Below are 17,199 nucleotides of genomic sequence, written 5' to 3'. Positions count from 1 at the left end.
GCATACGCTTCCAGCTATTTCACATGGTATAAGAGCCTATCTCTTCCACATCGCTATGTCATCTTCCTCCTTGAGCTCCACCATGGCTTCCTCCTTTGCTGCGCTAGGTCACACCATTACCGAAAAGCTAGCTAGGGACAATTTTTTGGTGTGGAAGGCCCAAGTCCTCCCACATGTGCGCGCTGCTGGTCTCATGGGCTACCTCGATGGCACCATGGCCGAGCCGCCCGCTGTTTTGATCGTCGAGATAGAGGTTTCAGGGAAAAAGGAGATCTCTTCTACTCCAAACCCTGCCCATGCTCTCTGGTACACGCAGGATCAGTAGGTCCTCACTTTTCTTCTTGCATCTTTGTCCCGAGATGTTCTTCTCCAGGTGCACTCCCTCATCTCTGCCTCCAGCATATGGACTGCGATCCAGCAGATGTTTGCGTCCCACTCCAGGGCATGCCATATCCAGTTGCATGGTCAACTCGGCAACACCAAGAAAGGAGACTCACCCATTGCCCTCTACTTCACCAAGATGAAGGGCTTTGCGGATGAGATGGCGGCGGCCGGGAAGGCCATCGACAACGACGAGCTGGTCTCCTATATCCTGCAAGGGTTGGACTCGGATTACAATCCGTATGTTGCAGCTCTCTCCTCCTGCCCCGAGGCTGATCAAAAGATCGGTCTTACTAAACTCTTCTCGCTGTTGAACACTGCGGAGGTGCACATCGACGCGCAGAACGGCTACTTCATCAACCTCGCCTCCAAGGGCGGCTCCCGCAACAACAACTCTGGCCGCCCTCCGTCTGGTGGCTATGGGGGGGGGGGGGGAGGGAGGCAACCCTGTTGCTGGCTATGGTGGGGGCGGCAATGGCGGCTTCTTCTCCAACAATGGTGGCGCCCCGTCTTCAGGAGGAAGGGGGATGAGAAGTGTCAGATCTGCAAACGTGAAGGGCATGCTGCTTGGCACTGCTTCAAACGTTTTGACATGACCTTCAATCCCCCACCCCCAAGCAACAAGGTGGTGGTGGTGGTGGAAATAGCGGCGGCGGTGGCAAGAAATCTGCTAACACCGTTGCTGTCGCCTATGGTATCGATACCAACTGGTATCTCGACACCGGGGCCACCAATCATGTGACCGGCGAGTTGGGAAAACTCGTTGTTCATGACCGTTACACTGGACCGGAACAAATCCACACCGTAAGTGGTCAAGCTATGGAAATTAAACATGTTGGTCATTCTCTTCTTCCTACTCTGCACAAATCTTTAGAGTTGAACAACATCCTTCATGTTCCCGAGTCCAAAAATCTTCTCTTTGGTTATCAACTCACTAAAGATAATGATGCATATCTCGTTGTTTAGCCGGAGTTCTTTTCTATTCACGATCAAGAAACGGGGGCACAATTCTTCACGGACCGAGTAAGGATGGGTTGTATCCTGTTGCTGGCCAACCGGTTGCTCATGGAGACACATCCTTGGAGTAACCAAGCCATCTACCTGTAGGTGGCATAGACGTCTAGGCCATCCCTCGTTCCCGGTGGTGCAGCAAATTCTTCGCAAAAATAGTCTTCCAGTGTCAAATAAAGTAGATCATCATCTTGTGTGTGATGCATGTCAACTGGCTAAAAGCCATCAATTATCATATTCTCGTTCAACTAGTGTGTCTCAAGATCCTTTAGAGCCCATTTTTCCGATGTCTCGGCCCCGGTCCTCTTTCAGTTGGTAGACAAAAATACTATGTCAGCTTCATAGATGATTTCAGCAAATTTAGTTGACTTTATATTATCAAAAATAAGTCCGATGTCTTTCAGAAATTTCATCTTTTTCAAGCACTTGTTGAACGTTTGTTTGATCGTAAAATCACTGTTATGCAAACTGACTGGGGGGGGGGGGCGAATATCAAAAGTTGAATCAATTTTTTGAACGCCTTGGCATCACTCACCATGTAACATGTATCCATGCTCACCAACAGAATGGTTCTGCCGAACATAAGCATCGCCACATTGTTGAAGTTGGCCTTTCTCTCCTAGCTCATGCATCCATGCCTCTCAAATTCTGGGATGAGGCGTCTCTCAGGGCCGTCTACCTTATTAATCGTGTCCCTAGTTGTTTCATTCACAATCAAACTCCATTAGAATGACTCTTTGGCATCACACCAAACTATAATTTTCTTTGCATTTTGGGCTGTGCTATTTGGCCTAATTTGCGACCCTTCAACAAACATAAACTTGAGTACCGCTCTAAGCAGTGTGTATTCATTGGCTATAGTGCACTTCACAAAGGCTATAAATGCCTTGATGTCTCCACGGGGCGGGTTTATGTTTCTCGTGATGTTATCTTTGATGAGCATATTTTTCCCTTTGCTTCTTTGCATCCCAATGCCGGTGCCCAACTACATGCGGAACTCGTACTACTTCCACCCACCCTTCTAAATTCCTCCAGTCTTGATAACCCTGCATGAGTCCAGAATGATCACATGGCAATTTCGAATACTTTTGACCCTAACTCTGCTGATAGTGTGCAGGAATCTGAAGCAGCTAATCATGATTTTATGTAGACTAATACTCCTGCAGATTCGATGGCCAACAGGATCTGTGTGGCACAACTTGTGCTACTGCTTCTCCTGTGCCGTACACCTTGGGATCGGCTGCTCCATCACCTGGGTCAGCTTGCTCCGTCCCGGGATCCGTACGCCAATCAGGTCCGCATGTTGTTGAGTGACACATGCGGTCCCCGAGTCAAGCCACGAGATCGGTGTGCTCCCTGGGCACGTCTGCAGCCATGGACCCCGCCCTGTCTCCTGCGGTGCTCGAGGCCTGGAGTGGTCCTCTGGACGTGGCGTGCCCCTTCTGGGCGACGCGGTGGAATCCTCTGCGGGGCCCACTCTATCCCCTACGGCTTCTGCATTTCACGACACGGTGGACTATTCCACGCCCGACGTGCCTTCTGCTGCCACTGCTGATCCCCAGGACGAACACTTGGCATCATCTGGTTTGCTGCATGCCTCTGATTTGCATGCAGGAGCTATTGCTTCGGCCACTGCTGATTCGTTCGACTCTACGTTGGTGCATGATAACCCACGAGTATAGGGGATCGCAACCGTTTTCGAGGGTAGAGTATTCAACCCAAATTTGTTGATTCGACACAAGGGGAAGCCAAAGAATATTCTCAAGTATTAGCAGTTGAGTTGTCAATTCAACCACACCTGAAAGACTTAGTATCTGCAGCAAAGTATCAGTAGCAGAGTAGTGTGACAGCAACAGTAGCAACGGTAACAGTAGCAGCAGCGACAACAATAGCGACAGAGTAACAGTAGCAGCAGTGACATCAATAGCGACAGAGTAATAGTAGCAACAACGACAACAATAACAACAAAGTAACGTAGCAAGGACCAGTAGGAAAAACTCGTAGGCATTGGATCGGTGATGGATAATTATGCCGGATGTTATTCATCATGCAACAGTTATAACACGGAGAGATATGTAACTAGCTCCAGTTCGTCAATATAATGTAGGCATGTATTTTGTATGTAGTCATACGTGCTTAGGGAAAAGAACTTGCATGACATCTATTGTCCATCCCTCCCGTGGCAGCGGGGTCCTATGGAAACTAGGGATATTAGGGCTCTCCTTTTAATAGAGAACCGGAACAACGCATTAGCGCAAAGTGAATACATGAACTCCTCATACTATGGTCATCTCCGGGAGTGGTTCCGGCTATTGTCACTCCGGGGTTGCCGGGTCATAACACATAGTAGGTGACTACATTTGCAAGATAGGATCAAGAACACACATATATTGCGAGAACATAATAGGTTCAGATCTGAAATCATGGCACTCGGGCCCTAGTGACAAGCATTAAGCATGGCAAAGTAGTAGCAACATCAATATCAGAACATAGTGGATACTAGGGATCAATCCCCGTCAAAACTAACTCGATTACATGATAGATCTCATCCAACCCATCACCGTACAACAAGCCTACGATGAGATTACTCACGAACGGTGAAGAGCATCATGGAATTGGCGATGAAGGAAGGTTGGTGATGACAATGGCGACGATCTCCCCTCTTCGGAGCCCAGAACGGACTCGAGATATGCCCTCCAGAGGAAGAACAGGTGGTGGCGGCGCCTCCGTATTGTAAAACGCGATGAACTCTTCTCCTTGATTTTCTTCCGGACGGAAGGGACTAAATAGAGCTGGAATTGGAGGCGGTGGAGCTCCGTGGGCCCCACAAGTCTGCTAGGTGCGGCCAGGGGGGGGGGGGGCGCCTCGTGGGCTTGTGGGCTCCACGCTCCACTTCTCCGATTGATTCTTGCGCCAGTATTTTTCATATATTCCACAAAAAATGCTCGTAAATTTCCAGGTCATTCCGAGAACTTTTATTTCTGCACAAAAACAACACCATGGCAAATTTGCTGAAAACAGCGTTAGTCCGGGTTAGTTCCATTCAAATCATGCAAATTAGAGTCCAAAACAAGGGCAAAAGAGTTTGGAAAAGTAGATAGGACGGAGACGTATCAACTCCCCCAAGCTTAAAGCCTTGCTTGTCCTCAAGCAATTCAGTTGACAAACTGAAAGAGACAAAAGAAAAAAAAATATGAACTCTGTTTGATCTTGTTGTTGCAATTATGTCTAACTCATATTCAGATTTTTAGCAAGATCACAAGCTAACCACATAAGCAATGACATCTAGGTCTCAAGGTAAACTCATATCAATGGCATAATCAACTAGCGAGCAATAATAATGAGTTTCAAATGTCAACACTTCAATCAAAACAATCAAGAAGCAATATGAATAGATGGTATCTCGCTAGCTCTTTTTGAGACCGCAAAACATAAATGCAGAGCACCTTCAAAGACCAAGGGCTGACTGAACATTGTAATTCATGGCAAAGAAGATCCAGTCACACTCATACTCAATATCAATTAATAGCAAAGAATGAAAATGACAGAGGTGCTCCCTAATTGGTGCCTTTTATAGGAAGAGGATGACTCAACAGAAACGTAAATAGATATGCCCTTCGCAGAGGGAAGCATTGATTTGCACAGGTGCCACAACTCAAGCTTTGAAGACAGAAATAAATAATTTTGGGTGGCATGCTTTCATTGTCAACGCGATGACCAAGAGTTTTTCACCATCTTCCATGCTACACATGCTATAGGCGGTTCCCAAATAGAAAAGTAAAGTTTTGACTCCCCCACCACCGATCAATCACACTCCACGACTAGCCGAATACTCGGGTGCCATCCATACCAACATCAATCCACGGGGAGTTTTGTTTGTAATTATCTTTTCGATTTGAGCATGGAACTGGGCATTCCAATTACCGGCCCCTTTCTCGTGAATGATAGTGAATAAACACATATCGACCATAACATGCCTAGCATGGAAGATAATGATCGCCCCTTGTCACCACATGAGCGGTTCGGGCATGCAAAACAGATTATTTCTTGAAGGTTTAGAGAGTGGCACATGCAAATTTACTTGGAACGGCAGGTAGATACCGCATATAGGTAGGTATGGTGGACTCATATGAAACAACTTTGGGTTTATGGAAGTGGATGCACAAGCAGTATTCCCACTTAGTACAAGTGAAGGCTAGCAAAAGACTGGGAAGCGACCAACTAGAGAGCGACAACAGTCATAAAAATGCATTGAGATTAACCAACATTGAGTGCAAGCATGAGTAGGACATAAATCACCATGAACATGAATATCATAGAGGCTATGTTGATTTTGTTTCAACTACATGCATGAACATGTGCCAAGTCAAGCCACTTGAATCATTCAAAGGAGGATACCATCCTATTATACTACATCATAATCATCTCAAAATTCATGTTAGCATCCAAGACAAACCATTATAAGCTCCTAGCTAATTAAGCATGGCATCAGAAACTATGATCTCTAAGTTGTCATTGCAAACATGTTTCTCTCATAAGAAAGCTGAATTAGGAACGATGAGCTAGTCATATTTACAAAAACAAAATAGATCGAGTTCATACCAGCTTTTCCAGGCTCAGTCACTTCATCATATATCGTCATTATTGCCTTTCACTTGCACGACCGGATGATGTGAACAATAATAAGAGTGCTCGTGCATTGGACTAAGCTGGAATCTGCAAGCAAACAGAAAGGAGAAGACAAAGTAATATGGCTCTTTGACAGATAAACAGATATGCATGCGAGAGCCAGTAAACATTATAACCATGGTCTTCTACCTTGACCCAAAGAAAAAGAAAACTATTTACACGGAAAGCTCCCAACAAGAAAAAGAAGAACGAGAAATCTTTTTGGGTTTTCTCAAACTAGACAAACACACGAGAAGAAAACGAGAAAAAGAAATAAACTAGCATGGATGATACAGTGGCAAAGTGTAAACACCGACTATCAAAGTGAAAGTGTGAGCATGAATATAAAGTCGGTGAGAAACACGTACTCCCCCAAGCTTAGGCTTTTGGCCTAAGTTGGTCTACTCCCATGGATGGTCCGGGCAATACCCAAAATCATAATGGGGGTTGTACGGGAGTGCTGCAGCTACCGCCTGAATAGTTGCCTCACGGAGGCGAGCAGCCTTTGCCTCCCTCTCATACTCCTCTGCTTCTCCTCTGGTTATGTAATATCTCCGTTTTACCTGAAAGTCAAAGAAGGCAGGAGCAGGAAGGGTAATATGGAAAACACGTTGTCGGTTAAATATTAACCGGTATAGGAGGGATTCATTATCCCTCTCAAGGAACTGATAGCGTGTCATAGCGGCGCGATCAAGGAAAGATGTATAGAGCGGGGGATCTCCTTCGCGGATGGGTACTCCAAGAAAATTTGCTATGCGAGTGGCATAGATCCCACCAAAGAAATCCCGTTCATTAGCATTATTATTCAGCCTCCTTGCTATTATAGCTCCCATGTTGAAACTTCTATCACCTGTTACTGCGCTCTTAAGAATACTAAGGTCAGGTGCGCAGAGGTGACAATGCTCAATCTTGCCGTTAATGCATCTACCTATGAAGAGGGAAAAGTAGTGCAAGGCAGAAAAATGAATGCTCCCCATGGTAGCCTGCGTAATATCTCTAGTTTCTCCAACAGTTATACTAGAGAAAAAAAACTCTAATCGAAGATTTAGGAGGATCATTGAGACTACCCCAAACATGTATCTTGCAAATTCTATTGAAATCCTCTAAATCCATGGTATACGATTTGTCATAGAGATCAAACTGTACGGATGTGTCACGGCCAGCTGAAAATTTGAATCTACGAACAAAAGAGGCAGTGAGAGTAGTATTGTCACATCCCTGACCCCTTAAGCAAGTTAGTCTTGTGCTCATGTCTTCTTTGCATTGCATCTAAGAAATTGTCAACAAGAACAAAGAAAGAGGTGAAGGAAAAACTCAAACCCTAGCCACTTCTTCAAATAAAGGAAATCTCAAAACTAGTTAAAATCAATGAACCCAAAATGGCCTCAAGAAAAGTTCAAACTTTCTGATAAATCATGAAAGTAAATGAGCAATGAAGAAAACCATTTTCTTAACATCTTAAGCATTTTAAATAAATGCAAAAGCTACTGGTTTCAAGTTTTAAATTTGAAATCAGAAACTTTAAACTTTCAAAAATATTGAAAACTTTGGAAATGGTTGGAAATATTCCAACAAATATTCTGGTGTGTTTAAAATAGTTTTTACAAACCATTTTGGAGCTGAAATAAATAGCTAAACAATAGTTAGCAAAACAGAAACAAAATAGAAAAGAAATAAGAGAAAGAAATGACTTACCTCTAATTGTCGCCAGCCCAGCCCACCAGGGGCTCCCCGGTCATCTTCCTCCTCCTGCCAGAAGGCAGGGGAGAAGATGAGCACGGCGGCCGAGCCGGCCACCCCCTGCCTGCCTGCTCGCTGCTGGGGGCCTCCGGGAGCACCAGCGCGATGCCTGCGTCTTCTTATCCTCCTCCCCGCGGCTCTATCCTCTCCCCTAGGCCTCTCGATCCCCTTTCCCTCTCGGATCTCTCTCTCCCCGAAGCTCCGGTCGCCCTCGATCTGTCGTCTCCCTGTCCTCCCCGACCCTGCCGGCAGCCTCACAAGATCCGCCGTGAGCTCCTCTTCCCGTTCCCCCTCTTCCCAAGGCCTTCCCCCTCCTCTAACCATGTTAGCCGCCGGAGCCCGAAGGATCTCGTCGCCGGCCATGTCATTGCCGTCGTTGTGGTACTCGGCTCGCGAGGCCGAGCTCAGGAATGAGCTCCTCGAGCTCTGTAGATGGCGTAGGGCCTCTCTCCCAGCTCGCTAGCCCCCTGCATCGGCACTTTCGTCGACGCCCGAGCCGCAGCCGCCGCTGGCCTCATCGCCGGCAATGATTCCGGTGACCACCGGGTCCAGCTCCACCCCAGATAGATGCGGCGTTTCACCAGCTGCCTGTAGCTCTATTCTGCGCCAAAAACCGACGGCTGTAGCGTTGTCTGGCTCTCTCCGGCGAGCCCTCCGCCGCGCGTGTGGTCGCCGCTGGCCATACTCCGGTGGGGGCCGACGTGGCCAAGTTAATCCAGTAGTTTAGAGGCTTAAACTCTCACTGACAGTGGGCCCAAGGCCAAGTCAACTCAGTTAAGGGGCTGGTCAGCGCGAGATTAACCCCAGAGAGGCTGACCAGTGGGTCCCCCCTGTCAGGTTTGACCTGAACAGGTCGGCTGACCTGCTGATGTCAAGCTGACGCAATAAAGAGAATTTTCAGTATAAGAATAATTCCATAAATGTTTAAAACTTCAAAAATTCATAGAAATTAATCTGTAACTCCAATGAAAATAATTTATATATGAAAAAGTATCAGAAAATTCAAGGAATCTGAATATGCCAATTTCAAACATGTTTGAAAATGTTACAGAACCCAAACATGTAGATTAATGAATAAGTCAATTCTTATAAATATTTTATAAATGGAATATGGAAAATATTTAAATTTCTTTATGTTTGACATGATCAAACACTGCTCTAACAACAAACCAGCAACTTAACATGACATCCCATGCATGTTAACATCAAGTTGATCTGAGCATCAGGTCGAATCAATTAAAACGGTATCTGAGAATACCTCGTTCGAAGTGATATTTGAACTTGATTCAAATCAACTTCAAACCTAATACATGTTGACTATATTAGTTTATCACCTTGCATTCTCATGCCATGCTCATGCATCATCTTGTTTGCATGTGATTGTTATTGATTGTTGCCATTCATTTCGGTAGGCTCCGCACCCCCGGATTCCACCGAATATCCGTCTGACGGATATTGTCCCTCCTCTGAGCAACAAGGCAAGCAACCCTTTTGATCATCCCGATAAATCCCATGTTCTTGCTCCAGCACTTATTTATTGCATTAGGATCAAATGCTTCAAATGCTTTTGCCAAGTTAGTTGAACCCACTTCCTTTGCATGACCTAACCTTGTCACAGTAAATAGCCGAACCTTGCAACCTAGCATACCTGGTAGTTGCTTGAGCTATGTTGTGCCTTATCCTGCTATGTATGCTATGCTTAGAGTTGTGTATGGTCTGTCATCTGGGAGATGAACAGAATTGTGAGAATGTGTTCGGTAAGCAAAGGTTGTGTGTTGAACCTGATTTGGTAAAGGTACCGGTGAAAGGCTGTGTAGGAGTACATGGCGGGTTGTTTCATTGGAACCGTCCTTAGGAACTTAGTTCCGTGTATGTAATCCAAGACTAGATACTACCACATGCTGGGCCTTGAAATATGACCCCGCTCGGCCTATTAATCGCTTAGTACTCGGTCCAGGAGTTGCAAGTAGTTTCTGGTGTTTATAGTCATGTTGGAGGCCGTGTATAGTGCTGACCTGAGAGGTGGGTTATGATGCGGTAGGCAGTGGCACGGTGTACCAAGTGGCACCCGGATGGTGGGCTTGGGAACCCTGCGCACATTGTTTGAGGCCGTGGCGGAAACCTCGGCCGGACTTCTGTACGGGTTGCTCTCAGATAGGCGATAAACCTGGACTAGGTACTAGTGTGGTTAACGGTCGTGGCCGACTCCCTCGCTAGGCTTCCGCTTGAAGGTTGCCGAGGTGCATGACGTGCACATGGCGATAAGTGGCGAGAGCGTGTGTGACGACGTACACCCCTGCAGGGTTATGATCTATTCGAATAGCCGCGTCCGCGGATATGGACTACTTGGAGACATATGTTGTTCATAGATAACTTCAATGGCTACTCATAAAATTGTCAAGACAAGCGTGAGTGTCGTGGACGGCAATTCCGTATGGAGACGGAATGATTCCACGATAGTGTATTGTTGTGGTGTTAGTGGACTCGTGTGTGAGAAATCAAGTTGTCAAAATAATTTCAAAATGCAAGTTGTCTAGCCACGAGTCGAATGCTGGCTTTCCGCATGAAACCCCACCATACCTTGTTGATACATTGCATGAGTAGTTAGTTATCCTAAAGTCTTGCTGAGTACCTTCGTACTCATGTTTGCTTAATAAATGTTGCAGAGTTTGCTAATGACCCTAATGGAGGGTTCTTCGTAGACATCGACGACGACGAGTAGCTGGTGTCCCAGCTACGATCTGACCCTACGTTGGGTCTGTAGTATAGTCAGGCCATGTGCCTTCTAGTTGCCCTGTTTGTACTCAGACAGTTTAAACTCTTCCGCTGGCTTGTAACTGAATGACTGCTATTATGGGTCGTGAGACCCTTAATGTGTAATATTATGTGTGTGGCTCTTCCGAGCCTCTTAAATAAAGCTTGTATGTTTATGGTTATGTTGTGATGCCATCGATGTATCTATACATATCGGTATGCCATGCGTACGTGTGTCGTACTTGATATGTATGGGGTTCGATTACCTAGTCGTGAACTTTAGTAGCACTCCTTACAAGGAAATGCCCCTTTGTGATCCAACGAGCCTTGGTAGTTCGCTACTGCTCCAGACACATTGGTTGACCGACATGTGTCCTTCTTAGCTGCTGTGTCTGTCCCCTTTGGGGAAATGTCACGCGATGTAATGGAGTCCTTGTAGCTTGCTACGACTCGTCTACACTCGCTGGTGACCGGCACCTGCTTTGTTGGGTCATGTATGCCTGTCCTTGTGCGGTACTGCCACTTTGGTTTGTGACTAGACTTGTCGATCCGGGTTCTTTGACATTGGAATGCTAGCGACACTACATACGTGAGGCAAAAGACGCAAACGGTCCCGGCTAAGGTAAGGCTGCAGCAGTGGAGTTAACCGTGCGTGAGACCGCAAAGAGATGCGATGTGTTACAGGCTGGATTCCTATGACTTAGGATCGGGGTCCCGACAAGTATACCGTTCACATTTATTGGAGATGAATTCTTCAAGTCCAACATTGTGAACAAGTGTATCAAACTCGTCTTTGAAACCTGCATCAATCATGAATTCATCAGAAGACCATTCACATGGTTGTACTAGTGCATTCCTCGGTTGGTAAGGATCGGGTTCCCGAATCGCGAGACGGGGACCCCTCTTGCTTGAGGAACCACCATGATAGTTTCTCCTGAACATCTTCCTTTTCTGAAATTTTTAGTGACTCTAAGGAAAAGTGAACAAGGCTTAACTAAATTCATAGCAACTACTCCTTCCAGTGCCTAAAGGCCATATCAAGCATAAAAACTACTTGGGACCAGCTAAAATTAGCATGCAAAGCTCAAGAACAGGGTCACCAAGGCAGCAAAAATACGCGACGAATAAGGCACTAGAGCAAAAACTAATTGGACCAATGGAGGAGTCACATACCAAGGAGCAATTTCCCCAAAACAGTTTGGTGAATGAGGCTTTGCACAAGGAGATCGAAAATCGCAGCAAAAAGAGCAAGAACACGGGTTTGAGCTGCGTGATGATTTTTTCTGGAGGTAGGAGAAGGAGATGGGAGCTAGAATAAGTGGAGGGGGGACACGTGGGCCCCACAAGCCTGGTAGGCGCGACCAGGGGGGGTGCCCGGGCCACCAGGGCTTGTGGCCAACTGGTGCATCCCCCTGACTAGCTCTCCATCTTAGAATTTTTCAAAAATTCTAGAAAAAATCATACTTGATTTTCACGGCATTTGGAGAACTTTTATTTTCGGGACACTTTTCTACGGACGCAAAAAGCAGAAAACAGGAAAAACTAAAGCTAAATCTATCATTTTTCTTCTAAGCAACCGAAGGTGAAAGCTTGGAACATAGGTTTGTGACTCCTCGATTCATCCATCCCATGGTCATCGAAAGAAATCCGTCAATGAGGTTGATCAAGTCTCCTTGACAAACTTTTTCGAATCACATGAAAAAAAGAACGGAGAATTTTCGAATAGTCACTAGGTTACCTCAATGGGGATGTGCATATCCCCATTAAGCAAATCATACTTCATCTTGACAGTAGGTATAGGGCATTCAAAGCTCCCAATAAGAATCGGTGAAGTTTTTTCAATAGCATTGATGCAATGTACTCGATATTGTTTCTTCAGAAAGTGCACCATATGCTCATTACCATTGACGTGGAAAGTGACATTGCCTTTGTTGCAATCAATAACAGCCCCTGCAGTGTTTAGAAAGGGTCTTCCAAGGATGACCGCCATGGCATCATCCTCGGGAATATCCAGAATAACAAAGTCTGTTAAGATAGTGACGTTGGCAAATACAACAGGTACATCCTCGCAAATGCCGATAGGGAAAGCAGTTGATTTGTCGACCATTTGCACAGAGATTTCAGTGGGTGTCAACTTATCCAGTTCAAGTCTACGATAAATAGAGAGAGGCATAACACTAACACCGGCTCCAAGGTCGCATAAAGCAGTTCTAACATAGTTGCCTTTAATGGAGCAAGGTATAGTGGGTACTCTGGGATCACTGTGCCAGCCCCGAGACCGATGTTCCAGAAGATTCACCTTCTATTCCGTTTTCGTTGTGTGAGTATTTTTATTGGTCGCATCATCATCATATCATTCGCATCATCAGCATTGCATCGGCATCCTGTTGCCGCCAGTTTTCAAAACTTGCATCCGTTGTTAGTTGTCGGTTCTCGTCGTTGTCCGTTCTGAGCCCGACCACACACGCACGCGCCCGCGACATCGTCAAATCCTTGTTTTCTAAAAGTGTGTTGAAAACTTCCTCTAATTGGGTTGAGACTTGACGTGCAGTCTTAATTAGTTGTAGCTAGCCCGCCTATCAAATTTCGTCGCAATCGGAGTCCGTCTGGTACCCGAACGGTCGACCGTAGCGGCACCGTATTCGGTCTATCGTCAGACGTCTTTCGGTATTCTAAATCACGCTGCCGGGTGCCGTTTTCCCGCTCATCTCCGGCTAACCTACTCTACACGGCCACTTAGCCCGTCCCGTGTTCAGAATTGTTCGAATCCGACCGTGCGGTTGAAACCGGGGAGAAATTCTGTTAAACCTAGCCCCGCTTGCCTATAAATAGACACCTCCCCTTCCATTTTTAGCCTCTCCCTAACCCTGCCTCGGGATCCGCGCAACCCTAGCCTCTCTCTCTCTTCCCTCCCTCCTCAGCCGACAGGGCCCGCCCGAGCCCATCGCCGGCCCTCCGGGCCCATCCGGCGCGCCGCTGCCCGACCGAGCTGCCCGTGCTTCTCCTCCTCCCATGACAGCCTCCCGTGCTCCTCCTCGTCTTCCCGTGGGAAGCCGGCCGAAGCCCTCGGTCCCGCCGACCGCGAGCTCGCCGGAGTAGTGCCGTCCCGCTCCTCCTCCCGTCCAGATCCGGCTGCCCCATCGCCGGATCTCGTAGCCCTCAGCGGCGCGAGCCCTGCCGCCGTGAAGCTCACGCCGCCTCCCTGTCGCACCGCCGCCTCCTGCCTCAACCGACGCCGTCGGTGACCCCGCGCTGACCGGATCCCGCAGAGCCCTTCGCTGGAGCGCCTCCACTCGAGACGGCCGACGCCGGAAGCCCGAGGCTGCGCCATTCGTCGCCTCCTGATCGAGATCCAATCAAGGACGAACGCCCCGTCCTCCAGCCGCGCGTTGACCCCGCCTGGGCCGGCCTCCTCTCACGGCGGCCCAGCTGGCCAGCGCCGTCGGCCCAGCTTCTTCGGTCGCCTCCAGGCCCGAGCAGCTCCTCCCGCCTCGGCCCAGCTTCTCCTCCCCACCAGACCGGCCCCGAGGCCCAAGGTAATCAACCCCCTGGCCCCTTTAATGTGCGCCCGAGCGGGGCTTGGTTATGTTGCGCCCGTGTGAGTTCCAGCCCGTAGATGGTTTAGGCCCAATAGTGTTTTTTTAGGAATTAGAATTTAATTCTATCTCAGGAATTGTTAATTATTTAAAATGCTCGTAGATTCTTAACCGTAAGTCGGATCGAGGCAAGTTGTATATGGATCTTGTGTAGTTTTGCGCGTAGATTATGTTTTTGCAACTTGCATATATGTTTGAAGTAGTTTGACCCGCCAAATGCCTAGTTTTGCATGCTGTCCTAATATTTATTTTCCCTGCATGTACGGATTGCTCAAACCCCGTAGATAAAATGGTCATGTTTTAGGAACCCTTTTGCCATGTATTTTAGGGTAGTCTTAGGTATTTTTGCATGTAGGATTCCGTAGCTAGTTTGCTATACCGTGTTTAGGACATTATCTCGCATATACGTGTGGCGATATTCTTGTGTTGCAACCCCTCATGTTATATATGTTTTCGGGGTAGAAAAATCCATAGAATTTAACTGTGCTTTTAGTTTTAGCTTTTGAGCAAGTTAGTCTGTGTGATATTTTGCCGTGATGCCCTTTTGTTTATTTTGTGGGATTTAATCCGTGCGTGATATGAAGGAGTTGTCAACTAGAGATTTGCCCTTCGATATGTATGCTAGCCTCTGGTGATTTTGGTTGCAACAGAAATCAATGTTTAGGTGTGGTTTGCTTGCTCTCAAGTTGCTAGAAAATAGTGCTGATTTGGAGATGCTGAAATATTTCTAAGTCTGAAATCTGTTATATTTTGTTGCTGTCTTGTCTTGATTTTATCTGGTGATCTGTAGCTCTTCTGAGGTTGGTGCAATGGAGTTAGTTGTAGACTTTAGGATTCTCTAGTATGCTGTGATTTTTCATGCCATTTGGAGTCCTGTAGCTTATGGTTTTGCTGCTGTCAAAATGCCTTCAAATCGAAAACTGTAGTTTCATAAACTGTTATTTTCACTAAGTCTGAAACTGTGTGTGAGATGCCCTTTTGTGAGTTCTTTTCCTAGTGTTCCATGCTTCCATGCTAGATGTTATTAGTTGTATGTGGTAGTGCTTCTTGCCCTCTATCGTCTCATGCCTTGGTTGAGTATATTGGTTTTGTGTAGCTCGTAGTTGTGGGGTGTAGAAAATGCTATGTGGCTGATTTTGGCAGATTGTAGTGATTTCTTATTTAGCTCGTAGTTGTTGAACCGTTGCTCCGTTTTGATCGTGTACTATATGAAACTTGCTTAGAATCTCGTGTAGTTTCATAAGATCTTGCTGGGTGTATGTTTTGAAATGCTTGTGACTGTTGTTGCACACATATTGCATTCATGCCATCATATCTTGCGGTGGTTGTATCTTTTGAACCGTAGCTCCGTCGGAGATGTTCTCTATGTGTAAATTGCTTGTAACGACGCGTAGAATCATGTGAAACTATTTGTTTTGCTGTTTAACAACCATTTAAATGTGTTAGTTCAGATCTGGACAGAATTGTAAATTAACACGTGAGGTCGACTCGGAGATGCTATATGCATTTCCGACCTCATTTAAAATGCCTAGATAGTTAGCTTAGTTACGCTTCACCTCTTGCCATGTTTAACCATATTTAATATTTTCGTGTATCTAATCAGGATAGGACTAAATAATTAAACGTGGAGTTTCGTCAATATGCAACTTGTTGCACATTGAACTTCACTTAATGTGTAGTGTTTGTTTGTCATGAATTGTCATGCCATGTCTTGCATGTTCAGCTGCTCATGCATCATATGTGTTGTGCATCGTGTGGTGAATATCGTGTGTTGATGCTTGTTTTCGGTTTGCTTCGTCTCGATAGAGTTCTGAAGCGTGTCGGAATGTGAGGACCCGTTTGACTACATCGGCTCGTCTGCTTCATGGAGTCGCACTTCTTCCAAGCGGGATCTCAGGCAAGATGACCATTTCCCGAGATACCATTACTATCATTGCCATGCTAGTATTATCGTTTCTGTCGTTATGTCTCATTGCCTACCACCTGTTAAATATCAGCCTCTCAACAATGCCATGAAAACCTTCAACCTGTTCACAACCTAGCAAACCACTGATTGGCTATGTTACTGCTTGCTTAACCATGTGTTAGCGTTGCTAGTTGCAGGTGCAGTTGCTTCCATGTGATAACATGGGTTCCTTGTTATATCACCGTATTAAATGCTATTTAAATTAATGCACCTATATACCTGGTAAAAGGTGGAAGGCTCGGCCTTTCTAGCCTGGTGTTTTGTTCCACCTTTGCCCCCTTAGTTTCGGCTACCGGTGTTATGTTCCATATTTGAGTGCTCCTAACACGACCGGGGTTGTTATGGAGACCCCCTTGATAATTCGTTTTAGAATAAGACTGGTCCGGCAAGACCCAACTTTGGTACTACATTTGCCTAATAACTAAATAAATGCATAGGGACCCGTCGACGCCCGCGGAGTAATTAATGAACCCCCGGGCCAGTGCTCCTCATGAGTGTTGGTCCAACCCAGAGCACTGTGCGGGGCCAATCCAGGGCAACTTGGGTGATTTCTATCAGGCCACCGTACGCGTAGCTTATCCGTTGTGTCCTGAGAACAAGATACGCGGCTCCTATCGGGATCGTCGACACGTGGGCGGCCTTGCTGGATTAGTTTTACCTTTGCCGAGATATCTTGTGCATCGGGATTCCGGTGATGCTTTGGGTAATCTCAGAGTTGAGGTTTTCCACTAAGGAGTCCGACGAGATCTCGTGGTCGAGGATTTCTATGCGGCTTGTGGTAATTTGTGATGGACTAGTTGGAGCACCCCTGCAGGGTTAAATCTTTTCGGAAAGCCATGCCCGCGGTTATGTGGCAACGTGTAAACTTTGTTTAACACTGCTTCTAGATAACTTGAAGTTAACTTAATTAAAATATGCCAACTGAGTGCGTAACCGTGACTGTCTCTTTCGTGAGTTCCTTCTCCGATCGAGGACACGGTGGGGTTATGTCTGACGTAGGTAGGTGTTCAGGATCATTCATTTGATCATTATTAGTTCTCGTCCGCTATGCGTAGATCACCCCCTCTTTATTCTTGTACTCGT

This window comes from Hordeum vulgare, chromosome 1H (assembly GCF_904849725.1).
Source record: "Hordeum vulgare subsp. vulgare chromosome 1H, MorexV3_pseudomolecules_assembly, whole genome shotgun sequence".
Classification (NCBI taxonomy): domain Eukaryota; kingdom Viridiplantae; phylum Streptophyta; class Magnoliopsida; order Poales; family Poaceae; genus Hordeum; species Hordeum vulgare.
The sequence above is the reverse complement of the archived record's forward strand: the minus strand, read 5'-3'. Positions refer to the sequence as shown.